Source organism: Erithacus rubecula, assembly GCF_903797595.1.
Source record: "Erithacus rubecula genome assembly, chromosome: 4".
Taxonomy (NCBI): Eukaryota; Metazoa; Chordata; class Aves; order Passeriformes; family Muscicapidae; genus Erithacus; species Erithacus rubecula.
The window spans coordinates 31,720,364-31,732,379 of record NC_136686.1 but is presented as its reverse complement, the minus strand read 5'-3'; positions in this window follow the sequence as shown (position 1 = coordinate 31,732,379).

The following is a 12,016-nucleotide window of genomic DNA, read 5'->3' as shown; positions in this document are numbered from 1 at the left end:
ATGATTACTGATGCAGGGTGGTAGCAAGCAACAAACTAAATATCAGTGAGTTGTTTATCTCTGGCTGTCTTCCAGAGCCATGGCAGGATTAGTGACCCAGGCAATTTGTTTATGAGAGCAAAAAAATCTTCCTTTTTAGAGGGAGGGGCCTGAGCTCTACCACATACCAAAGGCCAAGGACTTGACATGGTTGGTCCAAGGATTTGCCCTAGAAACTGAGTGAATGCAAGGCTGTGCCTTGACATAGTGGAGGATATTTGGCATTTTTTCCCTGTGGGGGGGGATATCAGCTGGCACCAGCACCAATATTTGTTACACTGCCTCCTTTTCAGGGAGCTTGAATGTTCTCTTGGGTGGGTGGGGAGTGAGTTTATAAATGTACTAACTCTGCACATTATATTACTAGTTCCCTTTGGGAAATGTTGCAGCTACTAGTGATCTGAAAAATGGCAACTTCTTGTTGTGTGTCGGGAAGATCCGCTGCTCTTGGGACTTCACGTACATTGGTACTCTGCTGGCTACGCCAGATCCACAGAAGAGCAGAAAGGATCTGTCTCCAGTAGCACTCTGTCGCGGCAATGGAATGCTGTGTTGAGAAATGTGCAAGAGCTGCATCCACCAAACACCTTGGGGTTTTTGCTTGCTCTTGGCTGTGACCATTGAGAAAATGTGTCTTAGGCTTCTGAGGAGAGTGAGAGCAAACTGACAATAAGAGAATAAAGCCAGAAGCTGATGGTACAGCTATGATAGACTTGTGCTTAGATGGGTGGGGTGTCTCTGGGAAGTAATTGCAAAAGAGTAATATGGGACTACCCTTCCTCCCATAAGGAAGGAGAGGAGGTGAAAGAGGCTGGCTCCGGAGCCAGAGTGGAAAGTTGCTGGCAGTATTCCAGATGTGGCAAGAGGTGAGTTCATGTACCTTATCCCCCTGTGCCAGATCACAGCTTTTATGAGCAGTACTGGCTCCTGTACGCTTTATCCCTGCAATACGCTTCCAGCTTGCAGGAGCAGGCTCAGCACCCGCCCTACCCGCGGCTGAAGGTGGAGCAGCAAAGCTCTGAGCCAGCCCACGGTGCGTGTTCCACGGAGGCGGTGGCAGACCCCGGCCAGGCTTGATGCTTGCTCGACCCCTGTGCTGGAGCAGGGCGAGGGAGGCTCCCGGCAGCCGCTGCTGCAGCCTTCCTTGTCTGCTGGTGCAGCGGTGTGGGGCGCGGGCAGGCAGCGCCCGCCGTCCCCTCACGGCCCCGGGGCGCCGCAAATGGCGGCGGGGCCGGGCCGCGCCCTCCCTCCCTCCCCGCCGCGGGCCGCGAGGTGGCGCTGGCGCAGCGCGCACCGCCCCGTCAGGGCCGCGCCCGCCCCAGGGCCCGGCGGGGGAGGCGCCGCTCGGGCGGAGCTCGGCAGGGTGAGCGGCGGCCGCAGCCTCCTGCTGCGGCACCTGCCGGGCCCCCGCAGCTCTGCGCAGCCCTCACCGAGGCTCCCCCGTCAGGGCAGGTGTGCCCTTGTGTGACAGTGCCGCGCTGGAACATCGGGCTGAGACTCTGGGCTCTTTTGGGCCTGCCCGAGTCAAGACACTTGGGGACCATCCTGGGAACATCCTGACTGCCTAAATGAACCCTCTCCCCTCCCGTGGGCAAGGTCACACAAACCTAAGAATGCGAAGAGCAGCAGGAGTGAGTGGGAGAGAGTTGAAGTGTCTCGTGTGCCCCAAGCTCCTGCAACAAGGGAGAATGCAGCCAAGGAGTCCCATAAGGGCATTGCCTGCTATGGTGAACACCCCAAGCTCCCCAGGTTGCCACAGCACACCCAGCCCCAGGGAAATGCTTCCCTAGCCTAGAGCGGGCTTTGTGCTGAGCCTGTGAGCAAGGCAAACCAGCACACCCAAAGCGTGACTAAGAGCAGCAGGAGTGACCCTATTCTCCTCCCTGCCTCACCCCAGCCCTGTGGCTACTGTGGCCGCAGAGGTTACAGAAATGAAGGAAATTAATTTCCTAAAAACCCAGAAGGAAAAGAGGTGACCTCTTTCTTGCCTCTTTAAAGATCTGGGAGGACTCTGAAGCACGACACTAATGATATGTAACCAACCTACAGAGGATGCAACACACTGTGACTACAGCTCTGTACCAATACCTCTGGGGACCAGTTTGGGGACATGATTGCAAGCTTCATTTCAGACCTGTGTATGGCTCATTCTGGGCTCCCTCCTCTCCTGCCATGCACTGACTACCAGCCTGCTGAGTCTCTTACCAAATTAGGCTTCTTCTGCCCACCTTCCAGCCTGACAGGCTGTCACAGAAGTTTATACCATGGCTGGCTAGGAACTTCTTTCTAATTTTAAGTCCAAATGTATTTATGATCCAGATGAGCTTCTAAGAGAACAAATTAGACTTTTGCCCCAGCATATGTTTTTGATACATGGATGCTGTCCCCTCTCAGACTCTCCAGTTTTAAATTAAACAAGCTCCACACTCAAAATGGCCACTCACAAGCCTGCTCTGTACCTGCTACAGGTCAGCTCCATCTTTCCTGTGTAGGGGTGTCCACAGCAGTGTCTGCAATGCCAGGTGAAGAGGTACCTGACACTTGCTGGTCTCTCCAGACAGTACTTTGATGGGCAAAACCTTGACCTGAGTGTCTTTGTTCAGAGCCAAATTGGCAGCACATGGACAGTGTCCACCCCCTGCATGCCTTCTTCCAATGCTTTGACTTGAGAGGTGCCTTGTTTACAGCATTCTGGGGCAAAACACTGCTGGTTTTGACAATTCTCCCTGAGACTGACAGAGCCCCTTTCTTAGACAGCTCCTCACCCACCTTGCCTCTTCCCTACTGGTCCCTGTGCCAGCAGCACTCAGTGGGAGATGGGACAATTATGCAGGCCCCTGCTCCAGACCATCTGTCTCTTGCCCTCACTCTGAGGGACAGGGTGGTGCTGGGGTATCATGTTTCTGCAGTAGAAGGTAAGTTTTTCCCCCTCTAGATCCCTTTTGCTCTTCTTCAAGGAATCATAACCCTGTGGCTCAAGGAGGAAGGAATGACCTTTCTAAAGTTACAGAGAGAGGCTGGAGGAAAGAAAGGAACACTGCTGGTCCTGGCGACAAGCAGGCCTCTGAGAGGTGAAGGAGAGGATGTCAGGGGACTGCTGATGGCCAGGGAGGGCTGGAAGAGGACATGTCCTCTGGGTGCCACCAGCCCTGTGCTGAGGTGCTGCGTGTCCCTCTGGGGCAGTACAAAGAATTGCTCAGGACCTGTTCTGCAGAACCCAGCAGGACCAGTGCCCCCATGGGCTGGACATCCAGACAGCCTGGCTGAGGCTGTGGGGAAAAGAGCTGGAGAAGGAGGGCAGGGGGAGGTTTAAAAATAGTTCTCTTCTCATTTTTGCAGCTGTCATTCATGGTGCACAAGGCAGCCCGAGGCCTCCCATCCACATTATGCCTTACATAATGGGAGACACACGGGCATCGCTCGGGGCCGGGAACAGGCATCAGGCTGGGAACAGGCAGAGACGTGACATTTACGCTACCTTGCCAAAGCCGATGAGCAGCTCCAGCCTGTCCAGGCCCTGGAAACAGCCTGTGGGTTGGGGAAGGCAGCTCGTGTGGCTGTCAAGGGCAACCCAGCCACAGCCACAGCCTGGAGAGGAGGCAAGGGAGAGCGGGATGCAACCCAGGATGAGGGCAGGCCTCAGTATGGGCTGCTGGCAGAAAGCTGGTCTAGCCTGCCGAGCCACTGTGGAGCTTCTGGAGCAAACAGCTGTGGGAAGGGTTGGAGGCTGTGGGGAGGTCTGTGGGAAACACCACAGTAGGTCCTGAGGGATGACTGTTTGCCAGAGGGGATGTGGCCCCAGGCAGCAGACAAGGAAGGAGAGGTGCTGAGAGATGGCACTGAGAAGCAGAGAACAGGGATTGCAGAGTCGCCCTTCATAGAGGGAAGCTGGAAAAGAAGTGCAGGAGGTGTGGGAGAATAGGTCTGGGGAAGGAGGAAAGGGACAGGCAATGAAGGATAGGACAGTGTTGAGGGGAGCTGGTGTGAGAAGGGGTCTGAGTGGATGGGGAGAGTTTTGAGAGGGAGGCAGGGTGGGAAGGGCAGCTCTGGAACTGCTGGGGGCTGGGGAAATGGAGAATGATTGAAGTGCTAGAGGGAAAGGTGATGGTCCACTAGAACCACCAGAACTGCCTATCCTTTTCTGCCACCTCGGTGCTACAGACAAATGTTGTAAAGGGCAAGAGAGCATTCCATGTCCTCCCATGTCAGCCATGCTGGGCTCAGGCTCAGGCACTGCTCCTGCTTTTTCCCTACCCCCCCAAGCCTCTTCAGTTTGGAAAACAGCTAACTCAGGGAAATTCCAGAGACAAGGGGCTGTGCATGTGGCAGCAGGTCAGGAGGACAGAGCTGGGCAGCGCTGGGGAGGTCACTGCTCTGCACCTGGCCTCAGCCTCCCAGCCTATCTCATTTAGAAACGCTTCCACCCCTCCCACCTTCTGGCCAGGAACTGAGCCATATGTCTGCTCACTGTAGGATCCTCTCTTCTTCCAAAGATCACCGGCTTTCATGCTTTATATGCCAGCAGCCAGACTGCCTCGGGTAAGGCATGAGTCACCGTGGTGTGGTTATTTAAAGTGCGTCTCCTTAGCGCCAGCCACGTGCCTGTGCTGTGCAGGCTGAGAAGGAACGCGCTGCTGGACCCCAGAGTCTGCACACGGAGGGCCAATCGCTGACAGAAAGGCTGAGACTGGGTTAGCTTCTCCCAGAGTAAAGGCAAGCCATGATATTTCTCAGCAGCCCCCTGTCAGTGGGGAGAACAATGTGGCTCATCCCAGTCTCAAACCACACTGGGCTATTTCCACATCCACAAACCAACCACACTTCACAGGAGGTGACTGTGTTGCCCAGGGACTCGGCAGATCTGGGGCTGGTTTGACAGCCATACAGTCACCACTGCACAGGAGGACTCGCCAGGATGGTGCTGGGATGGTGCTTGGGTTCTCCTGATGCTGGAGCATAGAGTCTAATCCTGACATTTCAAGCATCTAAGGACTTCTAACAACTGTTGGGGAAATGGATGTCTTAGCTAGTAAATATTTACGGCATATTCCAACTCCTCGCTGCTGTTTTCCATTAGGACTGACATCCCAGAGCAGTGAGTAAGTCCTGCTGTATGTCCTTCCTGGCTCTGCATCATTCAGCTGGACCTGCTGCAAGGCTGCTGGCCTGTGAATGAGCCCAGGCACAGGGAAGCTCATTCTCCCCCTGCATCCCACTGGCACCGAGATCCTGGGCACACACTGTGCTTAGGCCGAGCTCCACTGAGGAGAGGTGATAAATAACAGTCAGCCTCGGCAGGAGGTTTGAGGAGCTGCTGCTGGCCAAGCTGAGGCAAGACTGGGCATTTTTAGCATATGGAAAAGGAGGTGTCTCTGGTGAGCATGATGTCTGTGTTGGCAGTCAGCACAAGGAGCTGAGAGAGCAGAGCAGAGTTTTGCAGGGGTAGCACATGCAGGCCAGCTAGACAGAAGATCTCATCTGAGTTTCCTCGCACAAGTGATTTTCTCTGGCCCAGATCAGAGACTGCACCTCTGATCTCCCAGTCTGGGGCAGCAAAAGCTCAGAGCTGTTGTCACTGGTTGCAGGGCACTGACATGCCAGGATGTGTCTGCATCCTTCTCTTCCTTTGGACCAGGCCCCCCAGGACCAAAACAGCCCTTCCCCAAAGCCTGGCTGCTTCTGCTGCCTCTTGTGCAGGCCTGGACCCACATTAGCCTTTCAGGGAGGGTCTTTTCATGGGGTGAGATACCTCCTTGAGCCCATGCAAGATTACTTTTTCTCTCCTGTAATGTGTCATCTAGATTCACAGCGTCACAGAATGTATCAGGGAAGGTATTTGTGGTAATTGCTCACTAGGCATTTTCTGTCTTCTAAGACAGCAACAGCAGGAAAGAAATGTGCCAGGTATGGGAGCTGTTGCCCTCAACACCAGGCCCTTCATGACTCTCTCCTCTGGCCTGTTGGAAGGCTGCTGTCTCCTCCATTTGTCTCTTTGTCACCCTTTGCTTTCCTCTCCCTCCATCTCCTTTGCTTGGCTACACTTCCCACTGATGATATTGTTACCCTAATCTTAAGCATGCCCCCCTGAACTATAAGTCTGTTTGCAAGCTGAGACACCTTAGGCCTGCCTGGTATTGGGCCAGAAAAAAACTATTGTTGTTGGAATTGGCACCAAGCACTTGAGAGCCAGCAGTGGAAGGCTCTGACCCTGATGCCCAGTGTGGATGGTGGGCAGCCTTGAGTGGTGCTCAGGCAGGATGCTACCCTGATACCTTGACAACAATGTGTCCAATTAAGCCCGGTGGTATTTTTGTAATAGCAGAGCTGTGAATTGCAGCTTCCCAGCTAAATTGCACTTGAGTAATGGTCTTATGACTTGACTATCTCTGCAACATTTTAATTAGTCATTTCTGTCTTCCCCACCACGACATGGTATTAGTACAAAATTATTGTTATTAGTACAAAATGGCTGCCGTGACACCCACTGTCACACAGCTCTTTTCAAGATGGGGCTGTGTTTCAGCAGCAGTGGGTGTTTTTGGAGCCACTGGGGGAAAGAAGCATCAAGAGAAGGGATGCAGACCCAAGAGCAGACTTTTGCACTCCTTTTCTTTGCAGCCCACTGAGGGCCTGACACCCAAGGGCCATAATGCTCCCACAGAAGTCAGCTCTGATACTGAGTCAGCAGAGTGGAAACAGGTCCTGGGGAAGGATGGCAAGGACAGGAGCTTGGGATGGAAAAGATTCAGAGGATCCATGTATCCTGACTCCTCAAGCATAAACAAACAGAGCTGGATCTATACTCCTGCTTTATGCAGAACCCTGAAAGGAGCAGTTTGTACTTGTAGAGTAACATAGTATGGTGATCATAAAAACCTGCCTCCCTTTTTGGCTTGAGCAATTAGCCCATACTCAATGTTTCCATTAGTAAGAGAACTGAATGATGGCATTAGGTAGTTTGACATAATCCTGTTTGCCTACAAAGAAGGTACAAACTCTTGCTTCTGTAAGCACAGCAGGAATCAGACTGCATCAACAGCTTCTTTGGTCATAGCTCTAAGCCTCTTTTTAACCAGTTCTTCAACCTGCTTGGAGAAAGCTCCTCAAGCTCTTGCTGCGTGTCAAGTTGCACGTTCTTCACCTGTAAGCTTCTAGAGAGTTTCCACCTCCTCTCCTCTCCTCTCCTCTCCTCTCCTCTCCTCTCCTCTCCTCTCCTCTCCTCTCCTCTCCTCTCCTCTCCTCTCCTCTCCTCTCCTCTCCTCTCCTCTCCTCTCCTCTCCTCTCCTCTCCTCTCCTCTCCTCTCCTCTCCTCTCCTCTCCTCTCCTCTCCTCTCCTCTCCTCTCCTCTCCTCTCCTCTCCTCTCCTCTCCTCTTCCTTCTATAGCTTTGCTTTGGGATCAGTAATACCTACGTGCCTCACACCATTTGTGGTAGACACACAGTGCAGGAATTTGGTAAGACAGAGCTTCTTTCATGAGACAATGACATTTATTCCCCTCTATCATCATGTTGCATCAATATGAGTGACATGTAAATGCCCTGTTGCCACTTTGCTTCTCATTAAACACCTTTGGGGTTTAATGAGTTTTCCTCCTGCTGTAAACCAGTGGCCATGCTGTGGTCACTGCTGTAATCCCAAAATAATTTTGGACATCCTGGGAGGGGTGACAGAGCAGCTGAAGCATCCTTCAGAGGTTAAAGGTTGTTTTGGAGACTTCCACAAAGCAAGAACACACCTTGCAAAACCCATCATCCCAGCTGGTCAGCAAAGACTGGTCTCAACAAGCTGCTCCAAAAGTGCTCCCCTCATCTCCAGCCATGCTTCTGCAATCCTCACATCTGCCACCTGCTCCATCATTAGCTCTTGGGCTGCAGCCAAAGACTGTGGCAACACCTGAGCTACTAATTGGGCTATTGCAGCAGTGGTAGGAGAGCAGGGATGCTGCTGCCAGCCAAGCCAAGTGCTCCAGGATGGGCCAGTGTGGAGCCAGCGCTCCCACTGTGCAATGCAGCCACCAGCTCCCGAGCCACCTGCTGAGGCTGATGGTTCTGGAAATGCTGTTTTGCTGCATTTGTTGCCAGACAGGCAAGGCATATGTGGGAAGTGGAGAAGGCCAGGAAGAGCTTTAGAGGGGGAAAAAGGAGAATCAGCTGCTTACAGATGAGTGGCACAAGGTGGATGGGTACAGCAAGAGGCAAAGGGAGAGATAGTGCTGCTCCCTTATACCCTACTGCTGGTGCTGTGTGCTCCCAGGATTGGGCCACAGCATTTAGGGAAAAGAATCCCTTGGAGCAAGGAAGATAGAGAGAAGAGGGAGAGGAGAAGGCTGGGGTTTTGGAGAAGGATGCTTCCCAAGTTCCTCAGGTGGATGAGCTCCTATGTGGGGAATGTAGCACCCATAGTGGCATAGCTGGTGTCATATCCAAAGGGCTGGGAAGCCTTTCCATACCCTTGGGGTCTTCCTATAGCTTTTGGCAGCATGTGCATGTAACAGAAAACATTACAGGGGTGCAGTTGCATCTGTTCACCTTCCTTTCTACTCCACCTGCTGCACACATCCACAAAGCAGAGCAGACACATCTGTGAGCCAGTTTGAGTGTTTAACTCCCTGAGGTCAGACCTGCTTTGCTTGGCAAGGTGTGAAGAGGCCAGCATTCACCCAGCACGACTGAATGCTTTGGCTGGGCAGGCTCCAGGCAGGAGTGAAGACAGCTGCACCCCTGGGTAAGAAGCTTTTAAATGTTTGCGAGGTAGAGAACCACAGCCCTGCAACCTGCTCTGCTGGTGGAAGAGCCTAGAAAGCCAGCCCATGTCACCACCAGATGAGTAAGATCCTGCCAAGTGTAAATTACCTCTAGAAGAACAATTACTGCTTCCCCCACCAGTATTTGCAGGTGAAGAGAGTGGCCTCACCAGGCACAGGAGCAAAGGAAAAGCTCTCTGCATATTTGGCTGGCAGGGGAGAAGCACAGCCTGCAGTTTCTTTCTGCAGACCTTGCAGGGTGAGAGGATAACATTAAAGATAGGGAAATAAATGGAGGGAAGGGCTTGCTAATTGTACCTTCCTCAACAGAGTTGTACCACAGAAAAATACTTGGGAAGGGTTTGTTGGGGGATTTTGTGAGGTCAGAGCCAGCTCCCTGTACCCAGTTCTGTCAAGGTTAACAAGCAGCACTGGATAGAATAATTGGGTTTTTGTCAACCAGGCAAACACAGTGACACCCCTTCCTTTTGCCCTTTTACCTCCCGGCTGTGGAAGCCAAAAGGCACATCCAGCCATTTGTGGGAAGCTTTGTCACACCACTGAGGTGACATGGCCTTCCTCCAGTACACTGCTCTGGTCTGGCTTTTGTGGCTTCCTCATGGGGGCCACCCCCACCAGCTCTTGCAGTCCTATGAGGGCAGAGCAGCTCCGGAGAAGATACTTGTGCAACTTTGTAGCACATTCCAGCTATGTTAAAAGAAGATATCCAGCTCCAACCAGTTTTGGACTATGAAGCTCTACTGGCCAGGCAAGGCAAGGGTCAGCACACAGTTACTCACACAGACCTCCACTTCCTAGTTATGCTTTGAAGACTGCTATTGTGGCCCTCACATGGCCTCATTCCACCAGCTCATTCCACTTTCCAGGAAAGCTCCATCACAGGTAAAGATCAATCGGGTGCTGGAAAACCCACAGGTCTTAGCAGTTACTCTGTGCACTCAGAGGAGTCAGCAGTTCAGTCTAAGGCACCCCATGATATAAAACACAGGAGTCAAGTTTGGATGGACTCGGGTTCTTTCACACTGTTTTAAGGTGCACGCTGGGAAGCCTGGAGTTGTTTCTTTAAGAATATAAAGTAGCAAAATCTTTCCAGCTGTGATGTCTGTGTGCTCACATAAAGACATGGTTAGTGGCTTTCTCCTGCAGTAAATCCTGGCCTCGTATGGCCAGGATGGACTACCTGCTGGTTACATGCTGCATTATTCTCTGCTGGTGATGGAGCTCTTGTAGCCCACACTGTCACCTCTGTAACCACGGACTTCAGCAAGGTTTCTACCTAAGTTCTGTGACTGGTCAAAAAATTTCCATAGCAAGTATCTCCATGAAAGAAACTTGAACTTTTCAAAGAGCACTGTATCTTTGGAGAAAACAATAATCCCAAGACGAATAATAAAGTTGTATCAAAATAAAATAATCTTAGTTAGCTTTGACCTGTTATTCTCAATGGTCAAGCCTCTCATATGAAGAACCAAGTGATGATGTCTCTCTTGCATGGTTTTATACACTTGATCTGTGATGTGATTTATAATCCAGACCATAAGAAATTTTCTTTGTTTATATTTCTGAAAACCAGCAATTTGTGGTTCCCTGTGCTGATGTGTTGGCACTTAGACTGTGGGTTATAGCATCTAATGCCTTGTGCAACAGTGACAGCAGCTTACACTGCTCTCCTCAGTAGTGCAGATCCCCTTCAGCTCTGCCTTGGAGCATCACAGCCCACCTGTGTTCTTTCTGGTCTTGTTAGATCCTATTTTGTCTGGGTTTGTCAAGCCCTTTCCCTTTCTCAGTGACAGCTGGCAGCGGCATGGCTGCAAGGGATAAGCTGCCCTTCCCCAGCATGTCTCCATCCCATCCCTTTGCATCACCTCCCTTCCCTTTCAGAGCAGCTCCTGGCGCTGGAGGATCAGTGTGAGGCAGCAGAAGACACCAATGGTTGCCAGTCTGGTGCCTGTACTCCCTGTGAGTGTGGTAAAGCCATGGCCTCTCCCCAAGCCTCAGCATCTCCATGTCTGTGCTGGAGACAATGACAGCACTGTGACTCATGACCCCCTGTGAGACCTAGCCAGGTGCTCAGAGGGGAAACACTGTGCCAGAACCAGCCCAAATTGAGAGCTAGAGGGGGATCATGTATGAGAGTTTGACAAGCAGGGAGCCAGGTGGGGATGGGGAGGCTCTGCTTGGCTGTGCTTGCAAGGAAGGAGGCCCATGCAGCTGCTGCCCATGTTGGGTCACTGGGAACATGCACCTTTTCACCAGCTAGGGATAGGAAGAGGAGAGCTCCTGCCTCCCTTGCCTGCCTGTGATGTCAGCACCTGTGTCTAAACACCTCAGATGTCCCTGGGGTGCTGTTCTCCTTCCCTCTTCTCCTCAGTCCTTCCTTGCCTCATGTTTGTGGTCTTCCAGACACTCTATTCCCTGTGCTCTCCACTGTGCTGCCAGTCTGTCTCCACACAGATGCCAACCCCAGTTCTCCCTTGGCAGATTGTGTCTCTGTGGTTCCCCTCCATTCTTCTGTGTGCCCCTCACTTGTCCTGCACGTTGTGCAAGTGCCCTTTGGCTGTTGTGGGGGATGTCCAGAGCGCCCTCCTGGCTGCAGTGCTGGGCTCAGGCAGGGACAGAGGACGACCTCGGTAGATTTTGGAAAGGCGCCCGAGGCCGGCTGTGACGCCGCTCGTGCTCTGAGGGAGCCCGCAGCAGCACGTGTTGACACTGAACCTGACCGCAGGCAGATCAGGAAATGTAAGAACGCCTGTTGCTGAGGGAAGCTGGACTTGCGTGAATTTGCTGAGCTCTGCAACCGAGGCCCGTGAAAGAAACATTTCCTGCTGTGGCAACATTGCCCATTGCCCTCCCTACATCTTGTGTGGGTCATTTCATGTTCATTTTTGTCTGATGAAAGCCCCAGCTGCACCTTCTGCAAGCAGTTTCTGGCTGATTCACTAGAAGGAAAACTTTGTCCTTGGTGGAAACACCCTGCCAAGTGGGAGGGACACACTCCCTCCTGAGGATCTGCTTCCTTCAGCAGTCAAACTGTGCCAGCAGTGTGAGGCCAACAAAAATAAGCACACATGCCCCCCCCCGCCCCCCAAACAGGACTCGGCAGCTGCAGAACACCACAGGGACTACTCTTGCCTTCGCAGCATTTGCTGAAATGGGAGAAAGCTCCCCCCACACTTTGACCTGTACCATTTCCTGACCCTCTCAAGGAAAAG